At 44.2% G+C, this 18,551-nt stretch overlaps 1 pseudogene; it reads left to right on the plus strand.

Annotated features, from left to right (window-relative positions):
* Positions 1-6,046: 6,046 nt before the first annotated feature.
* The window catches only part of LOC105526775, a 21,271-nt pseudogene continuing 8,766 nt past the window's right edge, over positions 6,047-18,551 (plus strand).

Genomic DNA, 18,551 nt, shown 5'->3' on the forward strand with positions numbered 1-18,551 from the left:
TTCTCGGCCTCCCAAAGTGCTGGGATTACAGGTGTGAGCCACTGCGCCCAGCCAGTAGATCCTTTATGATGTACCTCACTTAAAAGCTACATTATAAAGGGAATGGTTAAACTCCAATAATGAATGTGGTCTTTTTCCTTTTAGAGACCAGACTGATCTACTAATAGTGTAATTCAAAGATGGCTATAAAGGCCGAAACTAGCCAAACCCTCCTGGCCCAACTGTGACCCCTAAACTTCCACCTACAAGGACCTAGTGAAAGTTTAATAAAACGCTGCCTGGCTGGGTGCAGTGGCTCACACCTGCATGTAATCCCAGCACTTTGGGAGGCAGAGGCGGGTGGATCACTTGAGTCCAGGAGTTCGAAACCAGCCTGGGCAATATGGCAAAACTCCATCTCTACAAAAAGTACAAAAATTAGCTGAGCATGCATGATCACATACAACTGTAGTCCCAGCTACTCAGGACACTGAGGTAGGGAGGATCGTTTGAACTGGCAGGTGGAAGTTGCAATGAGCTGAGATCTTACCATTGTACTCCAGCCTGGGCTAAAAGAGCAAGACCCTATCTCAAAATAAATAAATAAATAAATAAATAAATAAATAAATAAATAAATAAATAACAGCACTGGGGTCGTCACCAGATCAGAAAGCCAGGAAAAGGGTGCTGCCCAGACCCAGGGTGCCTGGCACTGGCACCCAGCCCCAAGTTCAGTCCAAGCACCTCCTGCCTCTCAGGGCTGGCTGGAGTTTGCTCCCTGATGGGAGACCTGGATTACCCAACCGTCCTCAGACCAAATAATACCTAAGCACTTGAGGTACTTCTGACTATTGTCAGCTGAGTCTTGGCTCAAGTTTTGTCGACAACATGGATTAATTTATAACTAAGGTTAAAAACTCTTAAGTGAAAGTTAACTGATTTGGCCTATTTTCAGGGGAGAATGACAGATGCCTCAGAAGCAACTATCGTGGCTACTGGGGGTTCACATGAGGGATCATGTGGGGACAAGCCCAGATGGTGGACTCTTAAGGACAATTGTTTACAAAATGAGCCCAGCATGGTGGCTCACCCCTATAATCCCACCACTCTGGGAAGCCAAGGCAGGAGGATCACTTGAGACCAGGAATCCAAGACCAGCTTGGGAAACATGGCGAAACCCCACCTCTACAAAAAAACACAACAAAATTGGCGGGGTGTAGTGGCACATGCTTGTAGTCCCAGCTGCTCAGGAGGTTGAGGTGGGAGGTCACCTGAGCCCAGGAGGTCGAGGCTATGGTGAGCGGTGATCACACGACTGCACTCCAGCCTGAGCGGCAGAGTAAGACCCTGTCTCAAAAAAAAATAAACATAGAAATAAAATAAGCATGCATCTCACTAAGGTGAATGTGTTTAGAGAACCATCATAACTGACGTTCACTGAGCACCTGGTGCTTCTGGGCAAAAGGTAGAATTTTTGCCCAGAAGCATACTCTACACATACCAGCTCAGTTAATCCTCACAATAAACAGATGCTATTATCATCCCCCTCCTTTTTTATTGTGGTAAAATCTACATTACATTTGCCATCTTAACCATTTGTAAGTATACAGTCCAGTGCCAATTAAATGCACACAAATCATTGTGCAATAATCACCACCATCCACCTCCAGAACGGTTTCATCTTGCAAAACCATAACGCTATGCCCATTAAGCAATAATTCCCCCCTCCCCTTCCCCGGCCTCTGGCAACTCCATCTACACTCTGTCTCTATGAACTTGACTCCCCTAGGTACCTCATATAAGTGAAATCACACAGTACTTGTTTTTTTGTGTCTGGTTTATTTCACTTAGCATAACATGCTCAAGTGTCATCCATGTTGTAAGTAGCATGTGCCCAAATTTCGTTTCTTTTTAAAGCTAGGTAATATTCCCTTGTACATTCAGCCCCCATTGTTCATCCATTCGTCCTTCGATGGGCACTTGAATTGCTTCCACCTTTTGGCTATTCTGAATAGTGCTGCTGTGAACATGGGTGGGCAAGCATCCCTTCCAGCCCCTGCTTTCACTTCTTTGGGGGTAGCCAGAAGTGCAGCTGCTGATACTATTTACAGAAGAAGAAGAAATCAGGTGCAGGAGATTAGGCGACTTGCCTAAGTCTGTGTGACTAAGTGTCAGAACCAGGATTTCTCCCAAGCAGATTGGCTCCAAGGTCCTGGCTCCGGACCACCGGGCTCACTGCTTCCCACCTGTGCCTCTCACTTTCTGAGATGACCACACCTGGAAGGTTACAAAGAGTGGCCATGCTGACCAGCGGAGGGCATGCCTTGGCCTCTCACGGGGTCGCCCATCTTCTCTGCCCTCCACATCTGCGGCTTGCAGAGACCACAAACCGACATGAAGAAATATCCTTTAGAAGGGCCGGGCGCAGCAGCTCATGGCCGGGTGCAGCAGCTCACGCCTGTCACCCAAGCACTTTGGGAGGCCGAAGTGGGCGGATCACTTGAGGCCAAGAGTTCAAGAGCAGCCTAGCCAATGTGGCGAAACCTCATCTCTACTAAAAAAAAAAAAATTAGCTGGGCATGGTGGCAAATGTCTGTAGTCCCAGTTACTTGGGAGGCTGAGGCAAGAGAATCCCTTGAACCTGGGAAGTGGAGGTTGCCGTGAGCCGAGATCACGCCACTGAACTCCAGCCTGGGCAACAGAGCGAGACTGTCTCGAAAAAAAGAACATAAATGTCCTTTAGAGACTGTATATTCCACTTCCCTCCACACAGCTGTAAAACAGAAATTGGTTCACTCTCTCCCCTGCCAAACCTCCAAACCTGTCATTGTGTCCCATTGCTCTTAGAGATCAAAATCTCTAAGATTATTATGGTCCGCCCTGGTGTGATCCTGCTGCTTCTTTTTTTTTTTTGAGACGGAGTCTCGCTCTGTCACCCAGGCTGGAGTGCTGTGGCTGGATCTCAGCTCACTGCAAGCTCCGCCTCCCGGGTTTATGCCATTCTCCTGCCTCAGCCTCCCGAGTAGCTGGGACTACAGGCGCCGCCACCTCGCCCGGCTAGTTTTTTGTAGTTTTTAGTAGAGACAGGGTTTCACCGTGTTAGCCAGGATGGTCTCGATCTCCTGACCTCGTGATCCGCCCGTCTCGGCCTCCCAAAGTGCTGGACTACAGGCTTGAGCCACCGCGCCCGGCCCCCCTGCTGCTTCTTTACCCCATCTTTGCTTCTCCTTGACATTCATATGTTTCCATCAGAGCCCACCTTCTTCCTATCCTCAGCCACATGATCATAGATCGACTAATGGCCACCCAAAGATATCAGGGCCTAATCCCTGGAACGTGTAAATATTAACGTGGTGCAAAAGTCATTGCAGTTTTTGTCATTACTTCCAATGGCAAAAACCTCAATGACTTTTGCACCAACCTCATACTACCTAATAAGGAAAAAGGGCCTTTGCAGGTGTGATTAGGGTAAGGATTTTGAGATGAGGTGCTTGTCCTGGATTATCTGGGAGGGTCCCAAATGCCACCACAAGTGTCCTCATAAGAGAGAAGCAGAGGAAGACCAGACACACAGAGGAAAAAGCTATGTGAAGACCGAGGTTGAGGTCACAGCGATGCAGCTACAAGCTCTGAACTCCTGGAACCACAATGGCTACCTCAGGGCCTCTGCGCTGCATACCTGCCCGTCTCTACCTCTGCGTGGCTGGCTTCTTCCTGTCTTCACACCTCAGCACAAGTTTAGGTCTTACCCCCTTGGAGAGACCTTTTCCGCCTTCCAGACCTCCCTAGCAAGCCCCCATCACACTCCATGACTCCACCCTATTTATTTTATTCCTACCCTATCACCACTATTATTTATTTCCTTCTATCTTATTTATGTCTTACTATAAACAGGCATTTCTAATTTGACATAAATATAATAAGATGCAGAGGTTTATATTAGATCTTATTTTTTGCCTCCTGCTCTAATCCATCAGAGCAGGGACTGTGTCTGTCTTCTCTGATGCTGAAACCCCAGTGCCTGGAACACTGCCGTGTTTGCTAAGGGTACCATAACAAAGTACCACACAGACTGGACAGCTTCAACCATGGAAATTTAACTTCTCAAAGTTCAAGAGGCTAGAAGTCCATGGCCAGGGGTGGTGGCTCACACCTGTAATCCTAGTACCTTGGGAGGTTGAGGCGGTAGATCACTTGAAACCAAGAGTTAGAGATCAGCCTGGCCAACATGGTGAAACCCCATCTTTACTAAAATTACAAAAATTACAGCCGGGTGTAGTGGCTCACACCTGTAATCCCAACACTTTGGGAGGCCAAAGTGGGGTGGATCCCTCGAGGTCAGGAGTTCGAGACCAGCCTGGCCAACATGGTGAGATTCCGTCTTTACTAAAAATACAAAAAAATTAGCTGGGCATGGTGGCACATGCCTGTAGTCCCAGCTACTCAGGAGGCTGAGGCAGGAGAATTGCTTGAAACCTGGAGACGGAGGTTGCAGTGAGCTGAGATCACGCCACTGCACTCCAGCCTGGGCCACAGAGCGAGACTCTGTCTCAAAAAAAAAAAAAAAAATTCATAGGGTGTGATGGTGGGCACGTGTAATCCCAGCTACTTGCCAGGCTGAGGCAGAAAAATTGCTTGAACCCTGGAGGCAGAGGCTGCAGTGAGCTGAGATTGCACCACTTCACTCCAGCCTGGGCCACAGAGTAAGACTCTGTCTCAAAATAAATAAATAAATAAAATAGAAGAAGTCCAAGATCAAGGTATCAGTGGATTTGGTTTCTTCCGCGGCCTCTTCCCTTGGCTTGCAGAGAAGTAGCTTTCTGGCCGTGTCCTCGCATGGCCTCAGTTCGTGTGCATCTGTGGTGTCTCTTTCCGAGCGTCCTAATCTCTTCTTGTGAGGACATCAGTCAGATTGGATTAAGGATCAGGCTAACCACTTCCTTCTAACTTAATCACCTCTTTAAAAGTCCTGTCTCCAAATATAATCCCAGAGCTTCAACAATGGTGAATTTGGGGAGGCGCGATCCAGCCCCTAATAACCACCTCACATATGTTAATGGTGGGCATGTGGCAGCCATGCTGTTAGGTGAATGCTAATGCTATGATCACACCAACAGAAACATAAATGGAAGAGGGAAGTTGGAAAGCCGCAAAAGAAAAACTCAAATGGACAGAAAACACATAAAAATACGTCCAATCTCACTAGACTCAAAGAAAATACATATTAAGGCAACAATGAGACACTATCACTTGCCTAACAAAATGGCTGAGATTTAAAAGTGGACAATAGTTGCTCGTAGGAGTGCAGAGGTGGTACAGACCTTCTGCAAAACAACTTGGCATGAAGCACAAAGTACAGAGTTCCACGGGATGGGCGGTCTCCCTTAAAGAAGTGACCTGAAGGTAATTCTTAGTCAAGTGAAGACAGAGAGAGGAACAAATGAGGCAGAAAGAACAGTCTGATTAAAAGCCTCGAAGCCACAAAGTACAGTGCCTTCAAAGAGGTAGGAGAGCCCTATTCGACATAGTACTGGAAGTCCTAGCCAGGGCAATCAGGCAAGAGAAAGAGATCAAAGGTATCCAAATTGAAAAAGAGAAAGTCAAATTGTCCCGGTTTGCAGATGACATGATCTTATGTCTAGAAAAATCTAAAGATTCCACCAAAAATCTTAGATTTGATAAATGAATTGAATATAGTTGCAGGATGCAAAACCAATATACAAAAATCAGTGGCATTTCTGGCTGGGCTTGGTGGCCCATGCCTATAATCCCAGCATGATTGGGATGCCGAGCTGGGAAGATCGTTTGAGGCCAGGACTCTGAGATCAGCCTGGGCAATACAGCAAGAGCCCATCTCATTTTTTCAAAATTAAAATTTCAAAAATGAGGGAAAGGAAAGCACCAGGAGCCGCTGCCGCCAGCACAACAGTGCCTGGAGGCGGGAGGAGATCTGGGCCGCCATGCGGCCTCCCCTGCATCCCACCACCAGCCGCCTCTGTCCTTGGAGCTATTCCAACAATCTCTTAAAACATGGTGGATTAGTAGGAAGTTCTAGGTGTGTAGAGTCATGCCTCACCCGAGGATGTTAAAAAGGCATATGAGAAACTGGCTCTGAAGTGGCACCCAGATCAAAATCCTTAGAATAAAGAGGAAGCAGAGAGAAAATTCAAACAAGTAGCACAGGTGTTATGAGGTGCTGTCAGATGCTAAGAAACGGGACATCTATGACAAATATGGCAAAGAAGGATGAATTGGTGGAGGGGGAGGTGGAAGTCATTTTGATGGTCCATTTGATTTTGGCTTCACATTCCATAACCCAGATGATGTCTTCAGGGAATTTTTTGGTGAAAGAGACCCATTTTCATTTGACTTCTTTGAAGACCCTTTTGAGGACTTTTTTGGGAATCGAAGGGGTCCCTGAAGAAGCAGAAGCTGAGGGGCGGGGTCGTTTTTCTCCACATTCAGTGGATTTCCATCTTTTAGAAATGGATTTTTCTTCTTTTGATAGAGGATTTACTTCATTTGGGTCACTAGGCCAGGGGGACCTCACTTCATTCTCTTCTACATCATTTGGTGGTAGTGGGATGAGCAACTTCAAATTGATATCAACTTCTACGAAAATGGTTAATGACAGAAAAATCACTACGTTTCCTAAGGCCTTCCCAGCCATGCAGGACTATGAGTCAATGAAACCTCTTTCCTTTAGAAATTACATAGTCTCAAGCATTTCTTTTTTTTCTTTTTTTTTTTTTTTTGAGACGGAGTCTCGCTCTGTCGCCCAGGTTGGAGTGCAGTGGCCGGATCTCAGCTCACTGAAAGCTCCGTCTCCCGGGTTCACGCCATTCTCCTGCCTCAGCCTCCCGAGTAGCTGGGACTACAGGCGCCCGCCATCTCGCCCGGCTAGTTTTTTGTATTTTAGTAGAGACGGGGTTTCACTGTGTTAGCCAGGCTGGTCTTGATCTCCTGACCTTGTGATCCGCCCGTCTCGGCCTCCCAAAGTGCTGGGATTACAGGCTTGAGCCACCGCGCCCGGCCTCAAGCGTGTCTTTATAGCAGTGTGAAAATGAACGAATACACTCTCCTTTTTTTTTCACCTCCCCTTTATCCCTCACAGCTCCCCTAATCCCCTTCCAAGGAACAGGGATTCTCACACAGGTCCCACGGCAGGACCCATGCTTACCAAGCCTCTGGCTCTTTCTCCCAGCTCCAGAATCCCTAGGTTTCATTTTGGAAACAAATTTATGTCTAGCTGTTAATAATGTTTCATAGCATTACCTTGTTTATGTAACATATTTGCACTTAAATTTGACTTCAAGAGACTACAAAGAGAATTGTTGAGAATGGTCAAGAAAGGCTAGAAGTTGAAGACGGCCAGTTAAAGCCCTTAACAATAAGTGGTAAGGAGCAGCTGCTGTGCTTGGGTAAGGAGTAATTCAATGCATGCACTTAATAGAAATGTTAAACTGTAACAAGCATCATTTGAGGATTAACAGGCACTGGCACTTTTTTTTGAAGACTTCAAATGAACTCCACTTTCAGTATAATTATACCAAATCTAAAGAATTTATAAACAACTCATCAGAACCTCTATTTGTCATAGACTTTTGAGTTTATTGTTGGGACAACATAAGAGGACCATTTTTTTTTTGTCTTTAAAATTCTTGTAAATCTCTGTATGCTCTTTGCTTTTTTATTAAATGTACTCCAAGGTGACCCTGACTCTTTAGTGTAGGACAAGATTGCACACTAACACCAGCATGGATCTGCTTTTCCATTGTGTCTGAAATGTGAGCCACGTGGTGTCAGTCTGCTGTGAAGTTAACATTGCCAGGACAAATCTTCTACAGAAATAATTTCAATTTATTTTCAGTATTTAGTAGTGAAAGATATTAACGCATTAATGGTAATACATTCTGGTTTAATATAAATTAAAAGTGGCTGAGTGCGGTGGCTCACGCCTGCAATCCCAGCACTTTGGGAGGCCGAGGCTGGCAGATTATTTGAGATCAGGAGTTCGAGACCAGCCTGGCTAATATGGTGAAACCCTGTCTCTACTAAAAATACAAAAGGTAGCCGGGCGTGGTGGTGAGTGTCTGTAGTCCCAGCTACTCGGGAGGCTGAGGCAGGAGAATCACTTGAACCCAGGAAGCAGAGGTTGCAGTTAGCCAAGATCATGCCACTGTACTCCAGCCTAGGTGACAGAGCGAGACTATGTCTCAGAAAACAACCAACCAACCAACCAACCAAAAAAACAAAAACCCTGCCCTTGTATGTTTATCACAGCACTATTCACAATATGGTCTGATCAGATTTGCATTTCAGAAAGAGTATAGTGACCAAACCAAGGGAGGAGCAGCAGGAAGAAAGGAAAGTTGAGGGACACTGGAAAAATAATGGAGTCAGAATCAACAGACCGGTGACACAACAGACCTGCAGGGAAGCAAAAGAGAAGGAAGTGTGGGTCCCGCCCAGCTTGGGGCTTGAGCAGGTGAGTGGTGGCGACTCTTTCCAGGGGAGATAGGGAACAGGAGGAGGGGCTTCAGGGGAAAAGACTGGCATGTCTTATCCTAGACATGGTGAGACTGAAGTCCTGTGAGAGATCCTCGGAAAGTTCGAGCAGGCAATAAGCATATAAGGGTATTATCTATAAGTCAAAACGGGAAGCCAAAACCTGTGTTAGGAAGAGATTGCCCAAGTGGGGTGCCCAGAACCGGTCCACCCAGCCCCAGCCTCATAGCCATGACCAACTACTATTGCATCAGTTTGGTACTAAAGCATCAGGAACCAAGGTAGAGGCCATAGGCCTGCCTGAACATGGACATGTTACAGGCTCCAGGGTGTCCCAACAGCTTGGAAGTTGAGCCCTGTCTCTAGATAAGGCTGATTCTGGGAGACAGGCTTTCACAGACATTTTATAAGATCCAAAAATTATAGCATTGTATCTTCCGTAGAGGGTCTTCCCCACACTGTCAACACTTACCTGCAAATTAGAGTCAGGGGAGGGTGCCTTCTCAGAAGACACAATTTTTCTCTTTACCATAGGTGTTGGCAAATCTTTTCGCAATTTATCATTTATCTTTTGACTTTGTTTATGGTATTTATCATACATAAGTTTAATGTTTTTGGTAATCAAATTTATTTTTATTTTTTATTTACTTATTTTTAAAAAATAGAGATGGAGTCTAGCTATGTTGTCCAGGCTGGTCTTGAACTCCTGGCCTCAGGCCATTCTCCTGCCTCTGCCTCCCAAAGTGCTGGGATTATAGGTGGTAATCAAATTTAAATAATCAAATATTTTCCGTAGGATTTCTGAGGTTAAGCATGGGGTTCCTAATGTTCAATAAGGCCCCCTTTGTCTTTGTTTTTTTATGAGTCAATTCTGAGAATCACACAAGATCTTGAACTCACAAGGACAAGATGGGATCAACAATAACTTAGGCAAAATATTCTATTTTCTGCACTAACTAGGCTATGGTTTGCTGCCTTCACTGATTTTTTTTTTAATTCAGTGTTATATTTATTTTAGGGATATTATTGAGGATGTGCCCTTCTTAATTTTTTTTTAACACTTTTAAGGAAAAAAAATTTTCAGGCATCACTGATCAAAACCATGCAGTCAGCTTGCTTTTAGTTTTTTGGGCTGTGTGTGTGTGTGTGTTTTCTTTCTGTTTTTTGGGCTTTGATGGATTGAATTATGTTTGCCTCTTTGCACTGGACACCAGGATGCTCAGGTCAAAGTTTTTTTTAACCCTTCCTTTAACAAAAGCTCTTGTCATAACATTTGTGTTTGGGGAATTAATATTTGCTCAAACTTTACATTTTTCTTCTATACTTTTTTGCCTTTCCTTCCAATTTATCTTTTAATCTTTTTTTAATTCAACCTTTATTTTAGATACAGGAGTACATGTGCAGATTTGTTACATGGGAACAAATCTGAGGTTTGAAGTATGAATCTCATTACCCAGGGAGTGAGCATAGTACCTGATAGGTAGGTTTTTAACCCAACTACCATCATCCTTTAGTAGTCCACAGTGTCTGTTGTTCCCATATTTATGTCCATGTGTGCTCAATGTTTAGCTCTCACTTATAAGCGCGACCACGCAGCATGTAGTTTTCTGTTCCTACACTGATTTGCTTAGGATTATGACCTTCAGTGCCATCCATGTTGCTGTAAAGGACATGATCTCACTCTTTTTATGGCTGCATAGTATTCCATGGTGTATATGTGCCACATTTCCTTTATCCAATCTACCATTGATGGGTACCTGGGTTGATTCCATGTCTTTGCTATTGTGAATATCTCAGTGATGAACATACAAGTGCATGTGTCTTTTTGGTAGAATGATTTATTTTCCTTTGGGTATAGACCCAGTAATGGGGTTGCTGTATCTTTTAATCTTATTTTTGATATGGCAATACGAAGTCCTTTTTGAAAGGGAATGGGAAAGAAAAAGACGGAGAAAGGGTGGAAGAGAAAGACAGAGAGAGAGAAAGAAAGTAGCTAACTATCGAAACATGCAGTTAGCAATCAGATACATTATTTATATTTAAAAATCGCATTTAACTTCACCATGGGATTCTTTGATGTAGAGTTCCCAGAAAACATTTTATTTGCTTTATTACAAAGCTTTCCCCACAAGCACAGTATCTCAACTCATCTACTGTGTAAAGTGAACTTTATCTGTATTTTAGAATAAAGAAAACCATTCAGCAACATCTGCAAAGCAGAGAACTCTGCTACCTGCTGAACTTGGCAATGATCTAGCCCCGCCCCGCTTGCTGTCTTGCTTTATTTATTCTAGTTGGCATTTTAAAATCAAGTGTTTGATACACGCCAGGCTCCCTTCTTTTGTGTGTATATTTCTTTTAATCCTCACTAGGAAGAGACTGAGAGTCAGATAATTTACATGATTCCCCAGAGTAACCCAAGTCAATGGCAAAGTAAAAAATGTCTGTCTCCACTCCCTGGGTGTCTGCCACTATGTCGCACTGAATCCTTCATTCCCAAAGAATTCCAGTTATATTCTCAGGACTAATTAGCAAAAATATGCACTTTATACCTGCAGTCTCCCTTGTTTCTCCTCTCTCCCTCCTCCTCCTTATGCGTACACACACGTGCGCACACACACGTGGCTTTTAACTATGATGTTTATCTTACTATGTATAAATCATCTCAAGGTCAAAATTACAAATTTAAATCTTGATCATCTCACACCTATTAGGATGGGCCCTATAAACAAAAACAAAATGACAATTGTTGGTAAAGACGTGGAGAAAGTAAACCTTTGTGCCCTATTGCTGGGAATGTAAAATAGCGCAGCTGCTATGGAAAACAGTTTGGAGGTTCCTAAAAAATTAAACAGAATTATTGCAATGATTCTGTAATCATCCCACTTCTGAGTATATATCCGAAAAATAAAGCAGGATCTCAGAGATATTTGTACACCATGTTCATAGCAGCATTATTCACAATAGCCAAGAGGTGGAAGCTACCTAAATGCCCACCAGTGTTCCAATGAATAAAATGTGGTCTAGCCATACAATGGAATGTTAGTCAGTCTTCAAAAAAAGACAGAAATCTTGTCCTATGCTAGAACATGGATAAACTTTGAAGACATGATGCAAAGTAAAAGAAGCCAGTCACAAAAAGACAAAAACACTGCAGGACTCCACTTATATGAGATGTTAAAATAGTCAAACAAGGTACAAGAGTGGTAGTAGAATAGAGGCTGGGGAAGGGGAACAGGGATTTGTCATTTAATAAGTGCAGTTTTGCAAGATGAAAAAATGCTAGAGACCTATTTTACAACAGTGTATTTATGGTTAACACTACTGATCTGTACACGAAAAATGGTTAAGATGGTAAATTGCATGTTCTGCTTGTTTTACCACAATTTTAAAAACACAAAACAAAACACTTCTACAGTCACAGAGAGACTAATCAATGCATTAATTTAAGACACTCAGAATTTGACTTTCATGAGAAAAGATTTATAAATGTGTTTGCAAATATAATTAATTTCAATAAAACCACACATTAGAGTAAAATAAATTTAAATCCTGATGAGTTAGATCCTAATTAAAAAAAATGACTTTATGCAGTAGCTTTGTCAGTTTGCCTGAGACATTAAGCTTTGAAATGATCATTTGTCCTGTCTGTCTGTCTGTCTCTCTCTCCGTGAAGGTCCTCACCCTGCCCTCACCCCTCCCTTTGCCCCTGCCCGCCTTTGGCCATTATGCTGAGCCAGAGTCAAACGAACCTCCTGCCAGGTACAGGAAGATACAGGCAGGCTTCTTGGGGGTGAAGGAGGGGCTTGAGGATCGCAGCAAGAGTTGACATCAAAGCAGCCTGGTGTTTTTTTGTTTTGCTTTTGTTTGTTTGTTTGGAGATGGGGTCTCACTCTGTTGCCCAGGGTGGAGTGCAGTGGCGCGATCTCGGCTCACTGCAACCTCCACCTCCCGGGTTCCAGCAATTCTCCTGCCTCAGCCTCCTGCGTAGCTGGGATTACAGGCACCCGCCACCACGCCCCGCTAATTTTTTTTTATTTTAGTAGAGACGGGGTTTCTCCACGTTGCCCAGGCTAGTCTCAAACTCCTCAATTCAGGCAATCCGCGTGCCTCGGCCTCCCAAAGTGTTAGGATTACAGGTGTGAACCACCATGCCTGGCCCAAAGCAGCCTCGTTTTAAGCAGAACCCGTCAGGAGAAAGTGAGCCAAGCAGCTGCTGGCCTCCAGCCCTCACTGCAATGTGAGGAGATGGTGAGATCCTACACCTCTTGGCATTCTTCTTGCACGATGTGCTGAAATCTGCTGCTGCTCGTCTCCCATTGTCTTTATAAGGTTCAGTTTATTCTCTTTTTAAGTTCTGTTACCGTAATTTTGGCAGGGTCTCAAGAGGGAGAGGAGATGAGTGTTCAGAACTCTGCTTTTTCTAAAGATCTGGTTCTCTTTGATGCTCTGTGTCTGCGCGCGCACGTGTGTATATGTGTGTGTGTGCGCGGAGTGTATTTCAGGATAAGAGCCTCATTTGATAAGCAAGTGAATTGTCTTGGAAGCCGCTAAGAAACTCTGCGTTTTAATGGTGAAAACCCAACGTTGCATTTAGAGCGGATTGTCCATGAGGTGGCAGATGCTGGTCCTTCGGTGGGAAGGGAGGAGTGGCCAGACCCAGGGAGACTTGGGTCCCCGAGCCTTGGAGCAGGCAAGGCAGGTGAGTCGTGAGACATCAGAGACCAGCACCCCACTCAGTACCACTGAGTCCAGCTGTGCGAATTATACAAGTCCTGGACAGGTTTTGTCTGTCCCAGGAAAGCAAGAATGATTTTGCACTAAATCTCTTAATGTAATTCATGACATTAACATATACAAGAAAAAAATATCACCTCATCTCAACAGATGCAGGAAAGGTATTCAACATAGGTCACAGCTCATTAATGACATTTTTTTTTTTTTTTAGACAGGATCTCATTCTGTCGCCCAGGCTGGAGTGCAGTGGCACAATCACTGCTCACTGTAGCCTCAACCTCTGGGGTTCAAGCGATCCTCCTGCCTCAGTCCTGAGTAGCTGGGACTACAGGTGCACACTGCCACGCCCAGCTAATATCTGTATTTTTTGTAGAGATGGGGTTTGGTCATGTTGCCCAGGCTGGTCTCAACTCTTGGCTCAAGTGATCCGCCTGCCTCCACCTCCCATAGCGCTGGGACTATAGGCTTGAGCCAGCACACCTGACCCTGACAAAATCCTTTTCTGTTTAAATAGACACACCCATGTACGTAAGTTGACGTAAACAGGACCATGTCGTACGTGCTATTCTTGGCACCTCAACTACCCTCCCTACTACCACCACCATATGAGGGCCCCATCCCCACACTTCCCATTAGTCACTTCTCTCCACAGTCATACAATGCCATACACAGCTATGTGCACATACATATATTAAAGTATAAATGAGGGCAGACCCTATTTAATATAAACAGAAAAATATTTTACAGACTTCCTTGCATCATGCTTTTCTAACATGAAATTCACTGCATGATATCTAATGTGACTCACATATTCTCTTAAATGGCTGTTTACTATTCATTGACGTGGAGGAACCAGACCTCATCCGGCTGTGCCCTACTGATAGGCTTCGCTCATTTCCATTTGAGGCCTTTACAAGCTGCACTGACAAACATTCTTTCACTCATGATTACAAACTTGGTAATGTGGTATGTTTTTTTCCCATGGGATAGATTCCTAAGAGTCAGATTCGAAGACCAGAGTATATGTCGACTGTTCATAAATGCTGCCAACTGTCTCCAAAAAGACCCTTCTGTTCCCCATTTCCACCAGCACTTATAGGAGTCCGCCTTTCTTCTCACCCCCACCTGTAGTGACAGGGTTTTAAAAACATTTTTGGCCGGGCGCAGTGATTCACGCTTGTAAATCCCAGCACTTTGGGAGGCCAAAGTAGATGGATCACTTGAGCCCAGGAATTTGAGACCAGCCTGGGAAACATGGTGAAACTTCATCTCTACCAAAAAATATATGTGTACCAAAAGTAGCTGGGCATGGTGGCATGTGCTTGTAGTCCCAAATACTCAGGAGGCTGAGAAGGAAGGATTGCTTGAGCCCCAGGAGGCAGAGGTTGCAGTGAGCCAAGATCATGTCACTGCACTCCAGCCTGAGTGACACAGCAAAACCATCTCTAAATAAATAAATAAATAAATAAATAAATGTTGCCATTCTGACGCATACCAAGTGATACCTCATGCTCACTTCAATTGGAACCGTCCTGATTGCTTCTAAATTTGAGCTTATTTTATTTTTACTTAGTGTTATTTTTGTACGACATCCTACAGTACGACAAGGTCATCCCTACAGTACGACAAGGTCAAACAAGGACTTCTGAGTGAAGAGGGCAGCTCAAACCCACCCATCTACTTCTGCTGCCTCCTTATTTAACGTGACAGCAAGCCTGTGCTTCCCACAGGCATAGAGTAATTGACAAATAGGCTTTACTCCCTAAGCTGTGGACTCCTCGCATGCTGTTCATTGTATTATTTTGTGGATCTTTTTATATGTCTAAAATATTTCATTGTAAAAAGCCTGGGGAGCGCATATCCATATGCTGGAGCATTCTACTGCCATAAAAAGGAATGAAGAACTGATAGCATGTTGGAACTGACGGCATGTTGCAGTGTGGGTGAACCTCACAAACACAATGTCACATGGAAGAAGCCAGACACTCCGTTCATGGTCCACGTGTTCGCCCAGGCCTGGAGGCTCCAGGCAGGTGGCAGGGTTGAATCAACGCTCTCTGACTCCGCACCCACCTCATGTGGGCACTGAGAGCCCTGATTTTCCAGCTGCACCACTGGCTTTCTGATAGGAGCGCAGAAGGCTGTGCTTGCCATTGCGTTCGCCTCACCCCATGGTTCTATGTTCCTGTTGCTTCTGTTCTATGAAGATGTGTATCCTGTTCCAAGTGTGACTATGACTTTCCCCAAATTAAAAAAATTTTTTTTTAAATTTTTTTGCTTTTGCTTAGAACAGGCTGGAGAGAGCTTCTTTCACCACTGTTTCAACCAATAAATATTGCCTGTAAAGTGTGTGTGTGTGTGTGTGTGTGTGTTTTTTTTAAAGAGACAGGGTCTTGCTCTTTCACTCAGGCTGGAGTGCAGTGGTGCGATCACAGCTCACTGCAGCTTCCAACTCCTGGGCTCAAGTGATCCTCCCATCTTAGCCTCCAGAGTAGCTGGGACTACAGGTGCACCCCACCACACCTGGCTTTTTTTTTTTTTCTTGTAGAGACAGAGTCTTTCTATGTTGCTCAGGCTGGTCTTTAACTCCTGGCCTTAAGCAGTCCTCCTGCCTTGGCCTCCTAAAGTGTTGGGATTACAGACATGAGTCACCATGCCCAGCCAGTAAAATGAATTTTGAAGGCATATTTACAACTGCATACATCCAGCATTTATGCAATATGTGCAATTACGATGTCACACTGCAGGTATAATTAGTAAATATATGTTAAGTTTGTCTGCCCCACCCCCTTTTTAAACAAGTTTGTCAGATGACTGCTGTGAGCATCCAAAACAATTATCGAGGTTGTTTTCAGTTCTCCAATCAGTATTTTGTTTCTTAAAATGAGGATGTGAGGAAAGTAGAACAGAGGATAACTAGAGGATGGGAAGGGTAGAAGAAGGGGAGATAGGATGCAGAATTACAGCTAGATGAAAGAATAAGTTCTACTATTCTATAGCACTGTGGATGACTATATTTAACAATAATACGTAGTTTCAAGTAGCTAGGAGGAGGATATCAAATGTTCCCAACACAAATAAATGACAGATGTTTGAGATGGTGGATATGCTAATTACCCTGATAGGATCACCATACATTAAATGTTTCAAAATATCACCATGTACCCCATGAATATGTATCATTATTATTTGTCAATTAAGAAATAAAAATAAAATGAAGATGTGAGAATTTTCGGGGCATGGAACTGTCCTGTATCTTGATTGTGGTAGGGATTATGCAATTGTACCTACCTGTCAAAATCTGCAGAACGGTCCACTAAAAACAGTACGTTTTTCCTTATGTAAATTAAATTTTAAAAAATGAGGGCCTGGCACGGTGGCTCACGCCTGTAATCCTGGCACTTTGGGAGGCCAAGGCAGGAGGATTGCCTGTGCTCAGAAGTTTGAGATCAGCCTGGCAAACATGGCAAGACCCTGTCTCTACCCCCCACCCCCCTCTACACACACAATAAACAAATAAAAATTGGAGAAAAATAATAGTTTTCCCATGTGCTATCTCCAAGTTACAATTCTGACCCAGTTGTGAAATTCAAGTTTCTTTGAGGGCCCCCCCAAATAATCCACCCTGTCTCTGCGACAGGATTTTTTGTTTGGAAGAAAGAGGAGAGATTTACATTCCAGAGCCTTTTCAGAAAGAGAGTGTCTGTTGCCTCCTTCCTCTCCCTGTCTCCTTCCTAGTTCCCCAGGAACCTGATCTAACACTCAACCTCAAATTCCTCTCCCTTGACTATAAAGAACAGTTTAGCCCCCTTGGCGATGTGTTCTCAAACTCACATACCAGGCCTGGTCGTAATTGCAAGTGTTAAATGTGGTCACGAATATGGCTTTAAAAATCACGTTACAAGCCATCTTTGTTGGTCTGAATGGCATTGAAATAGGACACGTTCGTTGTTCCTTATGGAGCCATCTGGGTACGGAGGGAGCTTCTGGAGGACTGGTGCTTCTCTGTGTCAAAAACAAAACAAAACCCTGCCCCCTCCCTCCCTCTTCTGTATCCTCCACATCTCTCGGTGATGATGAATTTAGGGGTCAACTTCACTAGGCCGTGGTGGCAATATTTGGTCACTTTCGCGAGGGTGTTTTTGGATGCGATTGTGATTAACATTTAAATTGGCAGAATTTGGGTAAAGCCCCTTGCCCTCCATAGTATGGGTGGAGTGGGCCTCATCCATTTTGTTGAAGGCCTCACTGGAATAAAAGCCCAAGGTCCCTGGAGCAAGACGAATCTGCAGCAGTTGCCCTTAGGGTTGGAACTGCATGGTCGAGTCTTCCCTGGGTCTCCAGCCTCCATAACCAGTGACCCAAGCCTTTGCAATAAATTTCTCTATTTACACACACCCTATTGGCTCTGTTTCTTGAGAACCCCAATACAGAGCCTTCCCTCTAGTATTTAAATATGCTCAAATCTGTCCCCCTTAAAAAAATCCTTCCTCAAGCCCCTATTCCCTCTGCTTAACATCATCTCTCTTCCTTCCCCTTCAGGGCCACATTTTGCAGAAACGGCTGCTGTTTTCCTATTGTTTTACCTCTTCACACTCTCAGAGCACCCTAGTCTAACTCCCATCTCCAGCAAGCTTCCAAAAGAGTGGCTGTTAAAATGAATGATTTCCATGTTGATGAAACCAATAAATGCCAGACAGTCCCTCCTTTCCATTGATCTTGAAACATGTGGCTTTACAGCTCTTGAAATACGCTCTGAGTTCTCAGGGCCTCGTTTTCCTTTTGCTGTCTGGCTTTTTCAACCTCCTTTTAGCTTCTCATCTGCAAATCTTTCAATGTTGGAGTTCTCTGGGCTCTTCCTAGACCTTCCTTTTTCTCTCCACCCCCTCCTGCAGCCCCAGGTCATGTTATCCATTCTGTGGCTTCACCTACCACTGGTTGCTGATTAAGTCCAAAGTCTCTGTCTCAGCCAGGTCTCTCTTCTGAGTTCCCAACTCTTGTATCCAACGGCACAGTCAATGCTTCTGCATGACTGCCTGACACTCCACTCCCACACTCCTTCTGGACCACCAGATGCTGTCCCTTAAGAAATGCAACTGTAATTCCAAAGCAAGCTAGGTGTGTCCTTTGACACTTTGGGGTGACATACCCCGTCATTCATCCCATCTTACTGATTGTACTTCCTGGATATTTCTCAAATCCATCTTTTTTTCCCCCATTTCCACCACAAATTTAGTTTTAAGCCACTGTAATTTCTTCCTCCTAACTTGCCATCTCATACCTATGCTTGTCTTTCTCAAGTTCATTCTCTTTTTTTTTTTTTTTTT

This window comes from Colobus angolensis, unplaced genomic scaffold (assembly GCF_000951035.1).
Source record: "Colobus angolensis palliatus isolate OR3802 unplaced genomic scaffold, Cang.pa_1.0 Scaffold6, whole genome shotgun sequence".
NCBI classification, from domain to species: Eukaryota; Metazoa; Chordata; class Mammalia; order Primates; family Cercopithecidae; genus Colobus; species Colobus angolensis.